This window comes from Taeniopygia guttata, chromosome Z (assembly GCF_048771995.1).
Source record: "Taeniopygia guttata chromosome Z, bTaeGut7.mat, whole genome shotgun sequence".
NCBI lineage: Eukaryota > Metazoa > Chordata > Aves > Passeriformes > Estrildidae > Taeniopygia > Taeniopygia guttata.
Window position 1 is genome coordinate 70,960,318 of NC_133063.1, and position 18,203 is coordinate 70,978,520.

General features: G+C 34.6%; 1 protein-coding gene across 29 annotated transcripts in view; it reads right to left on the reverse strand.

Moving 5' to 3' along the window:
* The window catches only part of PTPRD (protein tyrosine phosphatase receptor type D), a 1,149,749-nt gene that overhangs the window by 343,448 nt on the left and 788,098 nt on the right, over positions 1-18,203 (reverse strand). The gene's annotated exons all lie outside the window — the stretch shown is intronic.

Sequence of the window (18,203 nt, forward strand, 5' to 3'; positions counted from 1 at the left end):
CAGGACAAGATCTTGTGATTATGAGGCCATTCCTGTGCACAGAGAGCTTCATCTACTCAGTTGTCCTGGTTGGGTGGCCTCTAGCACCATAAGGTCACTTGTCCCTGCACTCCCGTTAATCTTGATCCATAAGCTCTCAGTTACCTTCTCATCTAGATGGAGCTCCATGCACTCCTGCTAGTCATTGACACAGAAGACAATGGCACCTCATCATCTCTTCTTCCTGTCCTTCTTAGAGAGCTTGTATCCTTCCAATCTAACATTCTAGTCATAGAAGCCATCCCACCACATCTCCATCATGCCAGTAAGACTGCACTCCTGGAGGTGTTTGTATATCTCTAAGTCCTCCTCTTCATTCTCCACACTGTGTGCATTTCCACAGACTCTTTAAGTCGAGCCCCTAGTGAAGCTGACTTTATGTCTGGATTGTGTGGAATTCCTTTGCACTGTTCTTCATGCGCTTTCCTGATGATCTGTGATCCCTCTCCCAGCTCTGAGCATCTCTCATTCCATTTCTCTATCAAAATACAGAAATGGTATTGCTCAAACTCCCCAAACTTGGCATCAAACTGGTTGGAGAGAGATGGGTTGAGGTTCCTTCTCCCAGAAACTTTAGTATGAAATTCTCCTCACCAGCTTGGCAAATCTATGACCAAAAATGCTCTTCTCCTCTGACAGATGGACCCCATAAGTCTCTAGTAGACCAGGCTTCTCAAAGTAAATCCCATAGCCTAAGCAGTCTCTTGCTGTGGCACCAGTTCCATAACCATTTATTGATCTGCTATATTAAACTGGATGTTTCAAACATAACTGGAAAGATTGATCACTATCTGAGCTCTGGAGTCCCTCACCACTACTCCCAGTAGTTCTGTAACCCTTCTTGATGATCCTCAGATTACTCCTGGCTTTATCACTGGTGCCTATGTGAAACAATAGCCATGGCTTAGCTCTTCCTTACCCCCAGAACAGTTTCCTTAGTAATCCTTTCCTGTACTTTTTCTCACCCTTCATACAATTTTAGGTTTCTTTTTCCCAAGGCCATCATTTATGCCTGACATACAGCCTTTTTGCTGCTACGGCTCTCCTCTGTCACCCACTTAACTTTCTTTAAATCACATTTAAACTGTAATTTTCTCCCTAATTTATAGCAAATTTTGTATGAGAACAAGACGTTCTAGGAATGTTAATGAGATATGGTGCCTCTAACATGTAGGTCTGTAGATCGAAGTCATCTGTAAGCAGCATAGGTTGCTGAAAATTCGTGATTTAACAAACTGCAGAAGACACACTGCAAAGCCTTCATGAAACTTCAAGATATACAAATAACATTATATAAAACAGCATGGTATCTTATCTATTTGGCACTGGCAGCAGACAGGTTTGGGACATAAAGATTCCAAACTCACAGGTTACTCAGGTGATAGTAAAAGTACCTCAGCTCATTAATGTACAGGAAGATTCATCATCTACAGAATATGCAATAAATCTTACATTTTACACCATGGTGTTGCATTAATCAATTCATACATAATCAATTTTGATTAAAAACCACTAAATATCTTTGTGCTTTATGAAATTGCAAGTGAAAGACAGCATGACAAAATTGATTATAATGCTTAATAGGTTACCCATCCTTTCCACATTTATTTTTTTGTTTATTTAGGGCAATCTTATTCATCTATTTAAAAAAATTTCATATTCATTAAAGGAACAGAGAAAAAAAGAGCACAAACAGCAATAATCATGCTTCATGTAAACAGATGCCATCTTAAACTGCATGCTGAGCTCCAATTAAATGTGGTTTGGGGCTGTCAGTGCATCTCTTGTATGAGAGAATACATTTATTCTACTGCTGAAAATATTCAAAAAAAGTAATGGGAGTAATTAATATGCATGATGTGAAATATACGGAACCTATTGTCTACGATCAGTGATGGAAGCAGAGCAAGTCAGACAATGAAAATTGATTACATGGTAATGTCCAATTCTTAGTACTCGTTAATGCTGCATGGTAGGTGAAGACAACATTTATTCAAAAACTTCAAGTCCCAAATATCATCTGAATTATGATCTAATAAATTCAAATGATGCCACATGAAAAGGCTGTTAGCAAAACAGTGCAGGTACAAATACATTTCTTACAAAAACAGCCCTATTGTTCACTAAAAAACAAGTCTATAAACTGTAAAAAATAATTCAAAGTTCAACACAAATGTAAGAATTTGATTTTGGTAAACATGATTTCAAACTTGAATATTACTGTCAATTTTCTTATTTCACTTTTCCAAGGCTCCTAGTGAAAACATTTCTGTATTAATCAATCTATGTTCAATTTGGTATGTTACTGGAAGTCTCCCAGGAGAGCTTACAAAGCTGACAAGGCAAAGTACTCTGAATTCCATTCAACACTATCTATGCCTGTGCAACAACTGCCACATGTCAGATCTATCAGCCACTCTTAAGGATTTTGCATACCCAAATGATTCCAGTTTTTAACACATACACAAATGACTGAAGGCTGGCTGAAACAGCAGAGCAGCATATCCCCACATTGCTTAATAACGATTTAAACAGGAGCAGACATTCAAGACTGGTTTCAGATTCATCACATGCCCTTTCCAAAGAACCTTAAAAGTACTACAATTTCAGGATATTTTCCCGTATTTTATGTTCATTCCTCAGTGAAATGGAATATGAAGGACCCAAAAGGTCTTGAATTGGCAACATAGTATTTACTATTATTATTTATTTATGTATTTATTATATATTATGTGAATACACATTCATCATATATTCTGCAATATAAGATTTTGCTTTAGGAAAAAAAAGAAAGACAAAAAAATAGTAAGAAAAGAGATTGTTCAGAAGCAGCTTGCTCCAGAAGTATTTCAAATTTTTGCATGATCACAGTGCAAAATGCAAGGAAGTTTATACTTTATTGTAAATAAAAAGGAGTGTCACTTGAGACAAATCTGATTTGTAACTCAATATAAAAGAACGTAATGATTTATCAACTTATGATGAAAATCCAAATGTTTTCTTTTTTTTTAATCATTAGTTTAAAATCCATATATAAAAAGGCAGAAAGTGGAAGAAAAATAAAGTTAAAAAGATAACAGACAACTGCAAAATTTCTATCCTACCAGCAACATAATTCAAAAATTCAAAGGGAAATCTTTATGGAGAAATCTTAAGTGTCACATCATTCATGGAACATTTCTGTTTAAAAGTATTAGTATTTCATTGTGCATGCTGGTTTTAATTCCTGTTAACTTCAAACAGTCAATCTAAACATCAAAAATGTTACGTTTAAATTTGCAACAAAAAAGATTTAAGAGTTGCAGCAAGAAATTTCTACACCATGCAATACCACTGCATTATTAAAGAAACTAAAGACAAATAATGGTATATTTTTCCAGTAAACCTCCTGCAAACGAAATAATGTATATGGCAACTGTTAAGAAATATTGAAGCTAAGGCTCAAATGCCTCTTCTTTTGCAGGCATGGAACTGTCAAGTTTCTAACACTGTGTAAAATGGAGTGCCAAAAATGCATTTGGTAAATCTATCTAAATACAGAAATTGTATTGCTCAAACTACCCAAACGTAGGTGCACCTGCACTCCATGTCATGCACAGTACAATGGGTAGTACCTGAGGGAGCATCTGTGCCCTCCAAGCATTAAGAGTAGGGCTGGCTACGTGCTTCCCTGGCCATCTTGCCTATGAACACAGGATCACACACACATTACCAAGGTGCTGCACCTATCAGAATTAATGTTACCAGAAAAATACAACAGCTACACTGCTGGCATTAAAACCTGTGAGGAAAGCAGGGAAGGAAGGACATAAGAAATAAGAACAGTAATGGCACTGTTAGTCACCTAATGGTGATAAAAGTAGAATAATTAGTAGCATACAGCAGAACTTTCTAAGTCTAGATGAGGATACATCTGACAAGCACTGCTAGAGATGTATTTTCTAAATCTCAATAATTTAAAAAAATCAACAAAATTTCAAAATATCATGTTTCTGGTGTTCAGAAACAGTAACAAAATCTACTGCATGCAATCTCCTTAGTTACAAAATTCTCATTTCTGTGCATGCACATTTATCTGAGTGCACATATATGGGCACTCAGGAGACTTCAGGACTAAAAAGAAAGAAAAGAAACCCATCTGTTTTGGAGTAATCATGATGCTTTACACTTCCTAGTGAAAAAATATTTATCAATTTAAAAAAAAAAAAGTGGCTCAGTTCCATATTATTGTTATGAGTCAACTATAGTTGTAAACATTTCAATCCTACATAGAAAGCTACACAGAAAGGACAACTTACATATACTAATTTGCCAAATATTACTTTCTAAATAACTACTTTTTATGGAAGCCGTATCTTCTTTTCCTTTTAGGGCTTGCTGACAACAGAAATAGATCCAAGCTGTAATTTATTTGTATCAATTTCCTACTTTACTAGTGTCCAGTAAAATCATTCAAACAGCATGACAGATAAAAGGCAATAATAAAAAGCATTTTCAGTCTTCAGAGACTATAATGTGCACTGAATACAAACATCAGTTAAAGAATAAAATGTAAACAATGAATACACACATACTTAACAAAGTCCTGCTGGTACCTTGTGAGACAACTCCTAAATATATTTCAGTACACAGAAATGAAAATGCTATGTAAAATGATGGGCATTGATCCAGTAATCCTCAAAGCTCTTAGAGTGACTTTAATTTACCTGAACACAGAACCACTTTAAGAAAAATCCTTCTAGACCTTGCCAAAATCTGACTGCAGGGAATGTCATATTTTTATTGTCATAAAAGCAGAACAACAAAAAAGATGTCAAATATAAGGCAAATGACAGCTAAAGCTATCATGTTTTTTACACAAATAAAAATCAACAGTGTGAAGATTACTGTTAAAAACAGTCTATGAAGTAAAAGATGAAAAGAAAGTTGACCGTGAGTTATAGTAAAATATTTTTAGTAACAGCAGTTTGTACAACTAAGGGGTAAAAGCTGTATAAAACGTAGAATTGAAATTAAAACTTGCATCCCATATATGTATATTGGGTAATATATATATATATTTCAGCAGAAAGTTGTCCTTGATGAGGTTTATTGTCAAATAATAACTGCACAAACCAGAAGAATATGTGACTTCACCTATACCAGTGGTAGAAATTTAATCAAACTAGCTAGAAAAACCATTACTTTAAAAAATCTAGTATCTGGAAAAAGACGAAAATGAAAACAAATAACAGATTTCATACATCTATATATCAGGTACTCTGTCCTATGAAAGAAATAAAAAATATTAATTTGAAGACAGATTTTGTTCTCATATAACAGAAGAAATCTGGGACTTAGTGTTACGATTCCAATAAATACTTTACTATCTTTATCTTTATTTCCATTGTATGATTCATATCACTCCGAGATTTATTAATATTAGCCTTTATCACATGTACAGAAAATCATCTGATTGCTCTGTACTACAATGTTTATTCCTCTACTGATAAATCCCTGTGCATTGAATTCTATTAAAGTAAATAAAGGATCAAAAACTTCAATGAAGTAAAGGGACAGAAAGGGAACTGGAAGGCTTAACCCCTAAGTGGATTGTTCAATTTAATAAAATTATACTTTAAAAGCAAAGCAAGCCTATGCTACATACATCAGTCCATGTCAGCAAATCTAGCTGTCAAAATCATACTGATTTAAAATTGTTCTTCCAACTACCTAGACAAAAGACATCTTCTTACTCTTAGATACAACTTCCAAAGTCTTTTGGTCTTCAGCTCATTTACCTTAACAAAAATGTACAAAAGCCACTAATCTACAGAAGACTATGACAGCAAAGAAGAGCAGTAATGTAAGACAAATAAAAGCTTTTTGAGGTAAAAGGCTGGAAACTCTAAAAGAACATAAAACGAAAGCTAAAGAAAAACAGACATAAAAAGCCCTGAGTATGCCACATCACATCACGATACAACATCGCATACAAATCCACAGGAAATATATTACTTCCACAGCATAATTTACAACTAAATGCCATCTAATATCTAAATTTTAGTCAACAGATTTGCATCAAGCAACAATTTTCTCATTATTTTCAATATTTGCAACATATTTTGAAGTCGTAGAAGTACTTTACCTAAGTTTTTTATCCATCACTAATTCAATAAAGCTGTGAAGAACCCAATGCAAAACTACCCAATTTTATAAAACAGAACAAGACCAGTGGGGGGAAAAAAAATACACACACACACACCAAAAAAAAAAGCAAAACCAAAAAAACAACACTTAAAAAAGCACCTCAGCTGATTCAGATAAATACTTCACTAAAATATTAGATAGTATGAATAAATTAGAAAAATTATAAATTAGAAAAATTTCTTGCTTGACTGGGTATAGAGTGTTTCAGCCCTGCATTACGGTTTCATGAAAGAGAGAAATTCCTGACCTAGTGATGCCTATAGCAGCATCCCTGTATCACGTAAAAGTTTAAAAAGTGTATATGAATGGAAACAATTATAGCAACAAACTGTGACCTGTTACAGACCTCTTACTTGTTGATTTTTTTTCCTGTAGTAAAATGACCGTGTTCCATAATGAACACAAATGAAAATACAGTCAATTTCAATAGTTCAGAGATTCTTTGCTTGCTCTGTACGCAAACTGAAAAGAAAACAGTATCAAGGAGTATTATGTTACTTTCATACTTTCTAAAAGCCAAGGAAAGCATTAAACCATTCCATCTCTTGACAGCTATGACAATAATATTTCTTTGAAAATTATGGGGGAAATGCAGAAATAGTGTAAAGCAGAATTAGAATTCTTTCCTTCATTTCACTCCACAGACTTGCGTTTGAATTAAAAATGTCACTTTAGTGTGTATACTTGTTTTTAACCCACACCCATGCTTACTTTTAAATCCACATATACTCTCATAGATTTCAGTGATGTTACATGGTAGTGAAGTTACCTAACTATATGGATGGTATGGATGAGCCTAACTTCTCTGCTGAATTCTACCATAAATGAAGTATTTTTTATTTATCCTTTTTGTCTTTGCTTACATTTTCTCATATATGTTCTCATATTTCCAACATACACTTTTATTATAGAAAATGACAGGACAAAGAACAACTAACCTGATCTGTGATTAAATCCATTTAATACTGTGGGAGTATGTGAATGAATAGTGAGCCATAGAAAGCACACACCTTATTACCAAGGACTGCTTACATAACAAGCATTGTCCTTCCACAGGGAAGCTCATTTTAAAAAAGTCCTTTATAATCTACAAAAGACAGTCTTCTTTCTAACACATAAAAAATATTTCTCCTCTCTCATTTGGTGTGTTATTTTGTCAGCAGCTGTGAATGGTCACCTTTTTTAAAGTAATTTCAGAGAATCTGGTTACATGACTCCCAGAGCCTAAATTTGTTTTTGCCTATATGTCTATAAACAACTTCTTTCTTCAAAATTATCCTCAGAATTACAGATAATTAGTGAAAGATAAAAGGAAAGAGTGAAAGTATGAGCGTTTTGCAGCCATTCTTTTTTTCTGTATTATTTGTATTTTATCAATGCACAAACCAGGGACTAAATTCTAGACTGTAAACAACAGAAGATGCATACAAGCACTCAGCAGTAATGGGATCTCTGCAAAGTACAGATGACTGGACTAGTTTCTAGCATTCAGTGGATCTCTGCAATCTGTCTGGGTACTGTATTTGTGATGCACAAGTGTACAATGCCTTCATACCTCTGAATTGTGCTAAAAATTTGCAACTATAAAACTATTGATAGTTCAAGTAAAAACTAGTAATGCAAAGAAATATATATTATATACACCCTCAGTCCCTTATACAGACACAAAATAGATTTATATTTGATTTATATATACAGACACACAATTATTCCTGATTTATTCCTGTTTATTCCACTTGAGACCTAAGAGTCTGTCCATCTGAGAGTATGAAGTAATTCCTGACTGCCATCTAAGTAATAACATCATCTCACCCCAATGATGCTTATTCAATTATCAGCTATCTGACTACTAGTCACACACCAAGCCCTCTCACAAAGCTCTAGCTTGTCATGGAAGCATGCCTTTACAACTGGTAAAACACACATGAAATCTACAATTTGAATAAAGGGAAGCCACAAGACTTTTGAAGGCTAAATTTCAGCTACACTTATCTGATGATAAGAAACATCAGAAAACTGCCTTAATGTTTCAACGGGAAAAATCTGTAAGAGAACTGCTGAACATAGAAATATTTTCACAGTCCTCCAAAGGAAGGCTCTGATTTTTTCAAGAAGTACTGTGGTATCTTCAAGCAAATACTGTAAAAAATTATTGGTTGAGATGGACCCTCTGTCTTTCAGTCTACACACCATTAATAAAGACAGAAAAATCATCATCATTATAGAAAAAAATAGAAGATTAGGGACAGTTCACCCTTTCAGCATGTTCGATGGTAAAAGGAAACAGTTCATCAGGAAACAAATAACTGACAAATCAAAACGTTAAGTCACCAGTATCTAAGCTATTTGCAAACAGTAAGGAGGCAACACATTGACAAGATTTGCAACACACCCTGAAGTACAAGATCTCAGTGATAGACATTTCTGAAAACTGGTCTTCGTAAGAATAGAACTTTGAAAACACACAAATAAAGAAAGCCATGTTCAAATAGCCAAAACTGTAATTCTGAAAGAAGCTTTAGACTTCACATACATTCAGACAAGCCACAGAAGTTCAATATTAGGTTTAAACCACTAGAAAGGGCAACCAAAATCACAATTAAACACCTTCGACAAGTGTTGTTAACTCTTTGCACTCTCAGCAAAACATAAGCTCTCAGCTGCTATGGATTCATTTGTAACAGTGGAACTGTTCACACTGAGCTTCCCTCAGCAGCTACAAAATTATTAAGCACGTGCTACTAACAGGCAACACCAGAAACCCAGTAACACACCTATACCTCTGACTGGAGGAATCATCTACCCAACAATAACAGAAACAAAAATTATACATGCAAGAGCAGGGCAAAATCTTGCTTAATTGTTTTATACTGATATGTATATGCATAAATCAAAAAACACAACAGTTAACTACTTACAACACCTCAGAAACTTAGTAGGTGGAATAGGAACTACATCACTGAGAAAAGCACAGTGAGATCTGCCTTAAAATTCTCACACACATTAAATATGATGAAGAAATACAGCATACTAAGAAAAATATAGTGAGTATGACCATGTCTGACAAATGGTGTCTATTAATGACATGTAATGTTTCAAAATATTAACACAGCTGTTTAAAAATACCTAGCCCTGATTCTACCTGGACAACCTGGCATTGAAATGAGCTTGAAAATCATTGAAACCTATACTCCTGAAATTCCTGAGCTCAGAAGTATCAACCTGAGTCTCTTTTGCCAGTTTATTCTCTGAGAACAAATGATCAGGACCATGTCTCAATAAAACCTGACTTGCTCTGACAGACATGGAATTTAAGAAATTGAATTCAGCTGAGTAACACGAAGATTTAAATGGAAGCCTGTACCTGAAGAAGAGAGAGCCAACATCCAGAGTTAAATCTAAATCTGCCACCACTGCACCTAGAGACAAAAATCACCAAAATAGCACCAGAGAAATCCATCTCTTTGTTGCTACACTCATGCAGTTCTCTAGACACAAGGAGACAAGAGAAGCTGTCAAACAGGTCTCCTTTTCTTCTTTTCATGTGGAAAGCTTCCTGCTGTGAAAAATGGGAAGTGGTTGAAAAAGCAGTGATTTCATAGAGAACGAAAAGACATTGTTGCATCCTATCCAAGACATAAAAGACAGCACAGAACTTTTTAAAAGACAGATAGCCTAGACTTATTCAAATACCTCAACAAAGGCAGCAGGTAGACAGGTATCCATGTGGAGTCATGAGTACACCAATGCCTGTAGACTGCTTTCTAGATACTGATACATAGTCAAAGAAATCAGAGATCAATCGGAATGAACATGCCCATAATTTGCAGCAGAAGTAAAAAATCATATATTAAGCCTTTGAGATTGCAATGACAATTGGTTTCAGAGGGAATTTTTACAACATATCAAATAAAAGTACGCAATGCTCATTATTTCAGTGGCATTCTAAAAAATAAAGACTTGTTTAGTGAGTCACTCACACAATTTTTGAGAGTTCACAATCTCAGATATGTTCTCACAATAAGAAGCAAGAACTGCTATGGAGAGTTGCATTTAAAGGACACCTAAAAGACTTGTTCCAGAGAGAGTCAAGTACAGTATAGAAGAGTTGGTACAAGTAGACATTGGTATTTGTTCCAGAAGACACATTTCTCTTTCCTAATTGCTCTTTATAAAACTGTAGAATTGCAAAATCAAAATAGAGAACAACTTGGAGACAGAGATGGGGAAGGGACATCCCCAGTCACAGCTGTGAAATTGTCATTGATTGTATGGCAGTTTTGCTTTAGTGTGAAAATTCTGAGGTTGCAAAATTTCAATCCTTATTCTTGAATTCAGGTTCATCCCATTGTCAAGTTCTTCAGTGTTTTCAAGAGTTGTGTCAGATTAAATATGAAATAGAGCTTAACGCTATTATCTGAGCAACAGATAAAAACTGCAGAAAAAAATCTCTGCCTAATTTTCTGATTGGCATCTGCAATATGAAGTTAATCCAGGAAAGAAAAATTTTCACAACAAAATGGCAAGCTCTTCACCTCTTTAACAAAAATGACAGCCAAAAAAGGCTGAAAAAGCAGTTTGTCTATCTGTTAAGAGTATACCTCTGTTAAGCACTGGTTATTATATAAACATGTTTAGCAATTCAATTCTATCATTGTGATAGAAAAATCTTACCATACTTTTCTTCCATACATGATAATGTATTTTCATTTTCTTATTAATCTCTGTCTCTCTAATCTGGACTACTGCAGAGATTAGCAAAAATGAAAAAAACAGTTTTAAGGCCTCTGCAGCTTTCATGGTTTATATACACCACAGTAAAAAGTACAAAGACCAACTGAGATTATAAATTCAAATTGTTTGAAGACATAGGAATTCACATCTCTAAGAAGTCTAGTAGTTATTTTCATGCTTTCTAATACCTTTGGAATAAGATTACCCTTGTGCACTAGATTAATAAAGCAATCCTATGAATAAATCAGCAAGGAATACAGTCCTATTAAGTGTCCTTTTAGGGATTACATTGTCCAGAATGACATGTATCTGTTCCATCAGATACAATCGAACAGATGAAGAATAAACATTTCCTTTTTAAATATATATACACAGTATTTAATACATTCAGCCGCACACTATCCAAAGTTAAGTTAACCAAAATACTATTGCTGTAGTCCTAATACTCTATTTTTTTCCAGAGTCACTGTAGTCATGCAAAATTAAACCCAAAGAATGCTAGGATTCTTATGGAGGTGTGATTCCTCCTGCAGGCATTCCCTACCACCTGTTAGCATTACTAAGTACAACACTCTCTTCATTGTCTGCTTCCCTTGATGAAATTTTCATCTGGTCACTCTGCTGATACTTCATGTGACCATTTAGGACACATTTTGAAAATGTAAAATGGCAAACAAGTATAAATTCTACATATTGAACATTTTCTGCCCAATTCTAGATATTGAACGAAGTGCCAAAAACCATTTACACTAATTATACACTTTTCATTAACAAAACAAAATTGTATTAAATTATCATTAATATGAACTAAGACAAAATGTTCTTTAGGTTAATATTACAATTTTTCTATCACATGCTATGTACAATAGAAAAATTCAAGGCTTTTCATGTCAACAAAAAATAATATCCCAAAATACCCAAATTATCAAAAAAAGTAAGATTTTTCATTGTTTGAAAAATTCTGTTAACCAAGATCCATTGATGCACTTAATGGCAATGAGCGAAAGTCTATTCTTCATGAAATAAGTCAAAAATGAAAGAAAATGTCTAGTAACAGAATCCATCTTGTATTGTTAGTAAAATAAATTGGTAAATAGTGAATATTTATTACTTAAGCAAACAGAGTTTTCCAAATAAAGTCGATGGCATTCTGCCAATAAGTAGAATACATAGGCATTTGGCAAAAGGCCATTTCCTTGATGCAAAATTGTTCTCTGGATAAGTATTTCTCTTTACCAAAATGCTTCTTACTCCCCCATTTATGAGATACTATAAATCAACTTATCAGATATTTCATTAAGCTTTCTTGTCCGGATTTGAATTTAACCACGGCTAGGATTACCCAAGGTAGAAGTCCTATCACTTATGCAAAGGCACAAAAACACTATGGATCTAATCCAAACAATGCTGCTGTCAAATGAAATCTTTCTCACCGATCCCTGAAGGCTTTCAGCCTACTAGAACAACTTTTCTAAGACTTGACAGAAAAAATCCACCTATACCATTATGGTACAAATTAATAAAAACAATTCAAAAACAGTTTGCAAGCTTAACAATAAAGCAGTCTGGGATTTCTGTACACCTTTCTCAACCAAATTTTTTTAAAGTTAATCACATCACTTTGTATCACGAGCAAACTTCAACAGCTCAGGGAAGGCAAATAGTCCAAAAGAAAAAAAAAACGTTCGAAGTCTGACCTCAACAAATGCATCTGAAAAGACAGCTAAGGGTATGTAAACTATCCACTTTTATTAACAATATGTATTGTGATACCCGAATTAAGATAACATTATATGTCATCAAAGTAAATTCCTTCTACCTGATGAACATGTACCCTTTCATCACTGATGTATATCTACTCTGCCATGGTCATGCTTGCTGAAGACCACTAACATACATTTCTTCCATGGGAAAAAAAACCCCTATTTTTAGGTTAAAAACGAGAATATGTTCTGAAACATAGCTGAAACAATTGAAATGAAAAGTCAAAAGTGTCAATTCCAAACTTCTTAACACAGGTTAAAATACAATATAAAAGATTTCTAAATAAAATCACATCATCCAATTTACTTTTTGTAGCTATTTCTGTGTGTTGCTGTGAAACAAAAGGGCACACTCATGACTAAATTTATCCTTGCTATTCACAAATCTACTTATTCTTTCTCACTAGTATGAATAGCTTATGCAGCAATACAAGCTCAGTACTGAACATACCTAGTTGTTGTGGGCTTTTTTTCCCCCCCTAAAGAAATGCTACTGGTTACTTTGGTGAAGAGACATAAGGCTGTAAATTCCTATCCTCCATCAGTAGCACTGACCTCAGAGAAAACCCCACAACTGGCTACAGGCATTCAACATCCATCACTGCTCCTGAAACCTAATCTTTCAGGGAAGGACAGCTGCTCTGGGCAGTAGTTAAGCAGCTTTCTAAGATACACTACCATCCTAAACAAACAAAAATAAATAAATAAAACTTCCTGTCCTAGTTTCTGATCAGTGATTTAGAAATCTTTCATTGCATGCTCTTTACATCAAATGAATGACTTTCAAAAGAATAAGCTCTTTGCTTATTAAGAAAAAATAGTCAAATTCCAGGAAGTGTTAATACACAGTACACATGTAAACAGGATTTTAACAAAAAGTAGCATAAAAGGTAAAGAAATTATGCACCTGACAGACACATTACTGAAACCTAGGCAGAAAATACTTGGTCCTACAAACAACCTTTTAAAAAAACAACCTCCCTGCCTTCAATAAATTCCATAGAGGCAGAAAGCCCTTTCCTAAAGTAAAAATAAAAGAAAATTAAACGAGTGATTAACAGAAGTTTAGTAATACAGGTGGAACACAAATTAATCATGTCTCTGGGTTAGAAACAGTGGCATGCATCTGCTTCATAAACTCATTCTCTGTGTCATAAAGAAGATGAAAAAAATGGGCCAGAGTACAGAATTCTGTATGTATTTTTGCGAACTTTAAAAAGACCAGTTTTATCTTTGTTTTTATAAGAAAAGGGGAAAGGAGTGGGGAGGAGAAGGAAGGCGAAGGAGAGGGAGAGGCAGAGGCAGAGGCAGAGGGAGAGGAACAGGGAAAGGGAGAGGGAGAGAGCAAAAAAATGAGCTAGTAGCAATAGCAGTCTATTCCTTGTACAGAAAATTCAGCTTTTTTGGTGAAATTTTATAAAAAGAGTATGGCCTACAGATTGCTCCAAAAAAAGTTAAGATTTTTTTTTCTATTTGATCAACATCGTAAAGCAAGCAGAATTACTGTGTTCAAATTCAGCAAACAGAGATTTTCTGAAGATCAAAACAACTAAGACATTGCTAACAGAATGTATTTCAGTTTTTTATTGCTGAGTCAAAGCAAGTATCAATAAACCCAGATTTTTGGGTAAAACCAGTAAATAAGCCAAGGTGAAATGCTGACATCAAAATAGGATTGGGCAAATTTGTTAAGAGAATTGTGTATTTATTTGCAAATTTATACCTAAGTCACATTTGTGTTAGTCAGGTTGGTACTGACTATGTTCTTCTTAGGAATCACCTGATTCAGCAACCTAAAAAGATAGCTTTTATATACTATTTACTGAACTCTGACTTGCAGAGACATAATTTCCAGAACTCTAAAGACTGTAAAAGAAAGAGCAATATAATTGCTGGCAAAACTTGATATACCACATTTGATATACTGCTTGGGAAAAAGGTGTGCATTATCTGACCACAACATAATGTGAGCAGTCTGGCTGGCACTAACCAGGACATCCATTTTGATTGTCGGGTATACAAATTAATTTGTATACCTGAGGAGTGACTTCACTAACTGGACGATTAGAGAAAAACTAAAATAACTGCATTGTGCTTAAATATGACGAAGCTCAAGACATGACAGTATGCTATTAGAACATGTCCTCTTGTACAATAAATCAAAGTGCCTGAAATTCCATCTTTTTCTTTTGAATGAGGAGGACATTTTCTGTCAATTCTTTGTATTCAAAGGCACACATAAAACCCCCCACCAAAAATCACATATCAAGTATAAACAGGGAAGCTGATTTTAGAAAAAAAAACTATCTCTTTTGAAACTCTACTGCAAAATAATCATACTGTCTTTTTTGTTTTTCTCTTTCTGTAACTGTGGTATCAAGGTTATGAAGAAGCCTGTCACACCATGTAAGCAGAAGACACCTAAAAAGGTAAATTTAGGGAATATCCTATGGAAATTCAGATTATGTATACCTGCTGATGTAGCTAAAAAACAAGCTCATAGTATTTTGACTTGTCACTTTTACCAATTAATTGAAAGAACCTGAATAATAAATAATTTCTTAAAAAGCACTACATATTTTATTCAATTTAATCTCATTTTTTTGCAAAGAAACAATTTTTATTATTCTGCATTTCTCTTACTGTTATTTTAGATATCCACTTCTTATAGGAAGACACAAACATGCTATGTTTAAGGTAAGTATTATCAATAAACTACTAAAAGTCATCTGATCTTATGAAATATAAGGTGAAACTGTGCAGTAGTAAATATGGTTCTATTAATGCCCAGTGTCTTAAAAAAACAAGTGAAATGGATCTTGTTGGAAAGAAATTTATATGCAAACCACTCTCATGTAACCTTTTTCTAAATCATCAGATTTCTCCAGCTGTACTGCAATCTTCACCATAGCACATCAACAGAAGTAAGCTTCCTCTCTGCTCCTACTTGTTAAATTCCTGATAGTATTCAAATAAGTATTTTTAAACACATATTCTTGCTTTAGGCTGCCAATTTGCCAGCATACATTCATTAACTGGCTTTATTTAAGGCCTTTTCCAAAGAATACAAGGATTAAGCAAATAAAGTACACTCACAGAATATGTGATATTGAGAGTTTTCACAAAAATACAATATTTAAACTATGTCTTGACAACTGTTATTAAAAAGAATTACAATGAAAGCAAGGTCCTGTTACCATAGATGGCATTATCTGACTGACACTGAACTTAAACCAGCAAATATCCTTTTCTCAACTCTTGTTAGAGAACAAAAGCTTAAAAATCACCAAAGTTATATGCAAAAATGAAATACAATGATTCATAGATCCATACCATATTATTCCTTTTGATATCCAAAGCACAAATGAAGCGCCTTTCCTCTGCATTTCAGAGCCACCGCCTTGGTTTACTGATAAGCAGTAAGACTTACACTTTTGAACCAACGCTTATCATTTGAGAAAGCCTTTAAAGCAGATTTCATTACATTTCATCAAAACTTTACCTAAGGCGCACACACACATTTCAGAAAATTAAGCTCAGTCAATATTTGCTCAACTGTTGTCAGCAAGATGACAAAAAACCCCTCTCGCTTTAACTGGCCCAACGCCGAACAATATATAAGACTAAGATGTTTTAAAAGACAGCTTATTAAAAAATTAACATACCATAGGGAAACTGCTTTTTGATTGTATGACCTTACTGTGATTCAGCCTGAAAATCCTTCCAAATGAGAATTCTCAAAGAGCTTAGTAATGGAAGTTCATTTCGAAGGAAATCCAATATGCAAATATTACAGCTGTGCTCTTTTACAAATTATCTGCCTTGTTTCAAAAACTGAAAACCAACAATGGAACAGTGCAAGTATACTTGACCTTACTGCTTAATGTCTATTAAGAAGGCTATGGCTGGTGGATTTTAAATTTTTGAAACCGATGCTCGAGGATGTATGATGCATCTTCAGCCCATGTCCCATAAATGCTGACTATACTCCAGCCAAAGCCTTGGAGCTGACACATTCTCCAACTTACATAACACTTACAAAGCTAGTTTAAATACACCATCAATCTATGTCTGCCTCTGCCTTGTAGAAATCCTGTTTAGTTTATCTTTTAACCCTACACTTGCATGGAACAGTACCATTACTAATCTAATAGAAAAAACACACAGGCAACAAATCTGATTTTCTCAGCTTACAGAAAATATGAAGTGCAGAAGACACACAAATCCAACTTTGCCCAAAATTTGCACCTCCTGAGTCATGTTCATCCCATCTCCCATAGTAATCAAGAAAGCAGAGACACTGGACACAATACAGGACTGGGGAAGCAGATGAAGTGGGGTAAAAAATGAAAATTAGTAACATGCAATTTGTACCCACCTCCCAAAAAACTGCAATCTCATTTATTAGTAAGGAATGAATTACTGGCATCTTTGCTTTTGACATTATGTACCTGTGTAAAAAATGTCTGGTGAAAGTGAGCATATGCCATGCACTGGTATCTGCTCTATGAGAGCAGTTTATACAGGCCCCTAGTGGCTCAGTACACACAGCAGCAGATGAAGAGGAATTCCTAGTCTTCAGCTTGTGTAGTTTTGGTCCCTGCATTCCTCAAACGTAGAAGCAAAACGCAATGTTAAAAATGAAAGATGAATCGCTGACCGGACTTAAATCTTCAGATACTTAGTTCTTTACCTCATCCCCAGGTGCATTCTTGCACAGCCTCTCCTAAGATTAGGCACTGATTTACTAACACCCATTGAGTTCGCTGACTGCTGGTGGTTTGAGTTACATAACCATCACAGCACAACGCTTATTCACATTATTCTTTAGCGCTCGTTTTAAAAGTAGTATGACTGACAGGTCTAAAAGCAGGTCCTATGACAAATTCCTGAAATCTAGAAATACCAAAGTATCATTTTCCATACCATGCTTACCATTCCTAAGAGCTTGCCATAGCATACACAAACTATAATGAATTTCTTAGGATCTTCTTAGAGTAGAAGACTTCTACTAAGACAAAGCTTTTACTGCTTTAAGTGGATACAGAAAAGCTATACATCATTTCTGTGCTGAAAGATATCTAAATATACCCCACCATATTAACGCAAGTGACAAAACTAAAATTGGAAAACTACTCATGTAAAAAGTATCTCATTAAATCCATTCTTTCTGTGTAACACCCGGTACCTTAAAAATCCCTTGCCAGTATATTTACAGCTTTTAGCAATTTTGACTGAGTGAAATTTGACAGCTGAATTTATTAAACTGACCAGTTTGTCAATTTCACACATTAAAAAGCAGTAATAGCTCATCTCATGAGAGGGAATTTAAAGAAGCAATCAAAAAATTGCCTACTAAAGTAAGATGCAAGTACATATGATCCTATTTAGGACAGGGGAGAATCTTTTTTTTTTTTTTTTCTTCAGAGTTGCTCCATTCATAACAAGAATTGTAGGATTCGTTGCTCACAGCCCAGG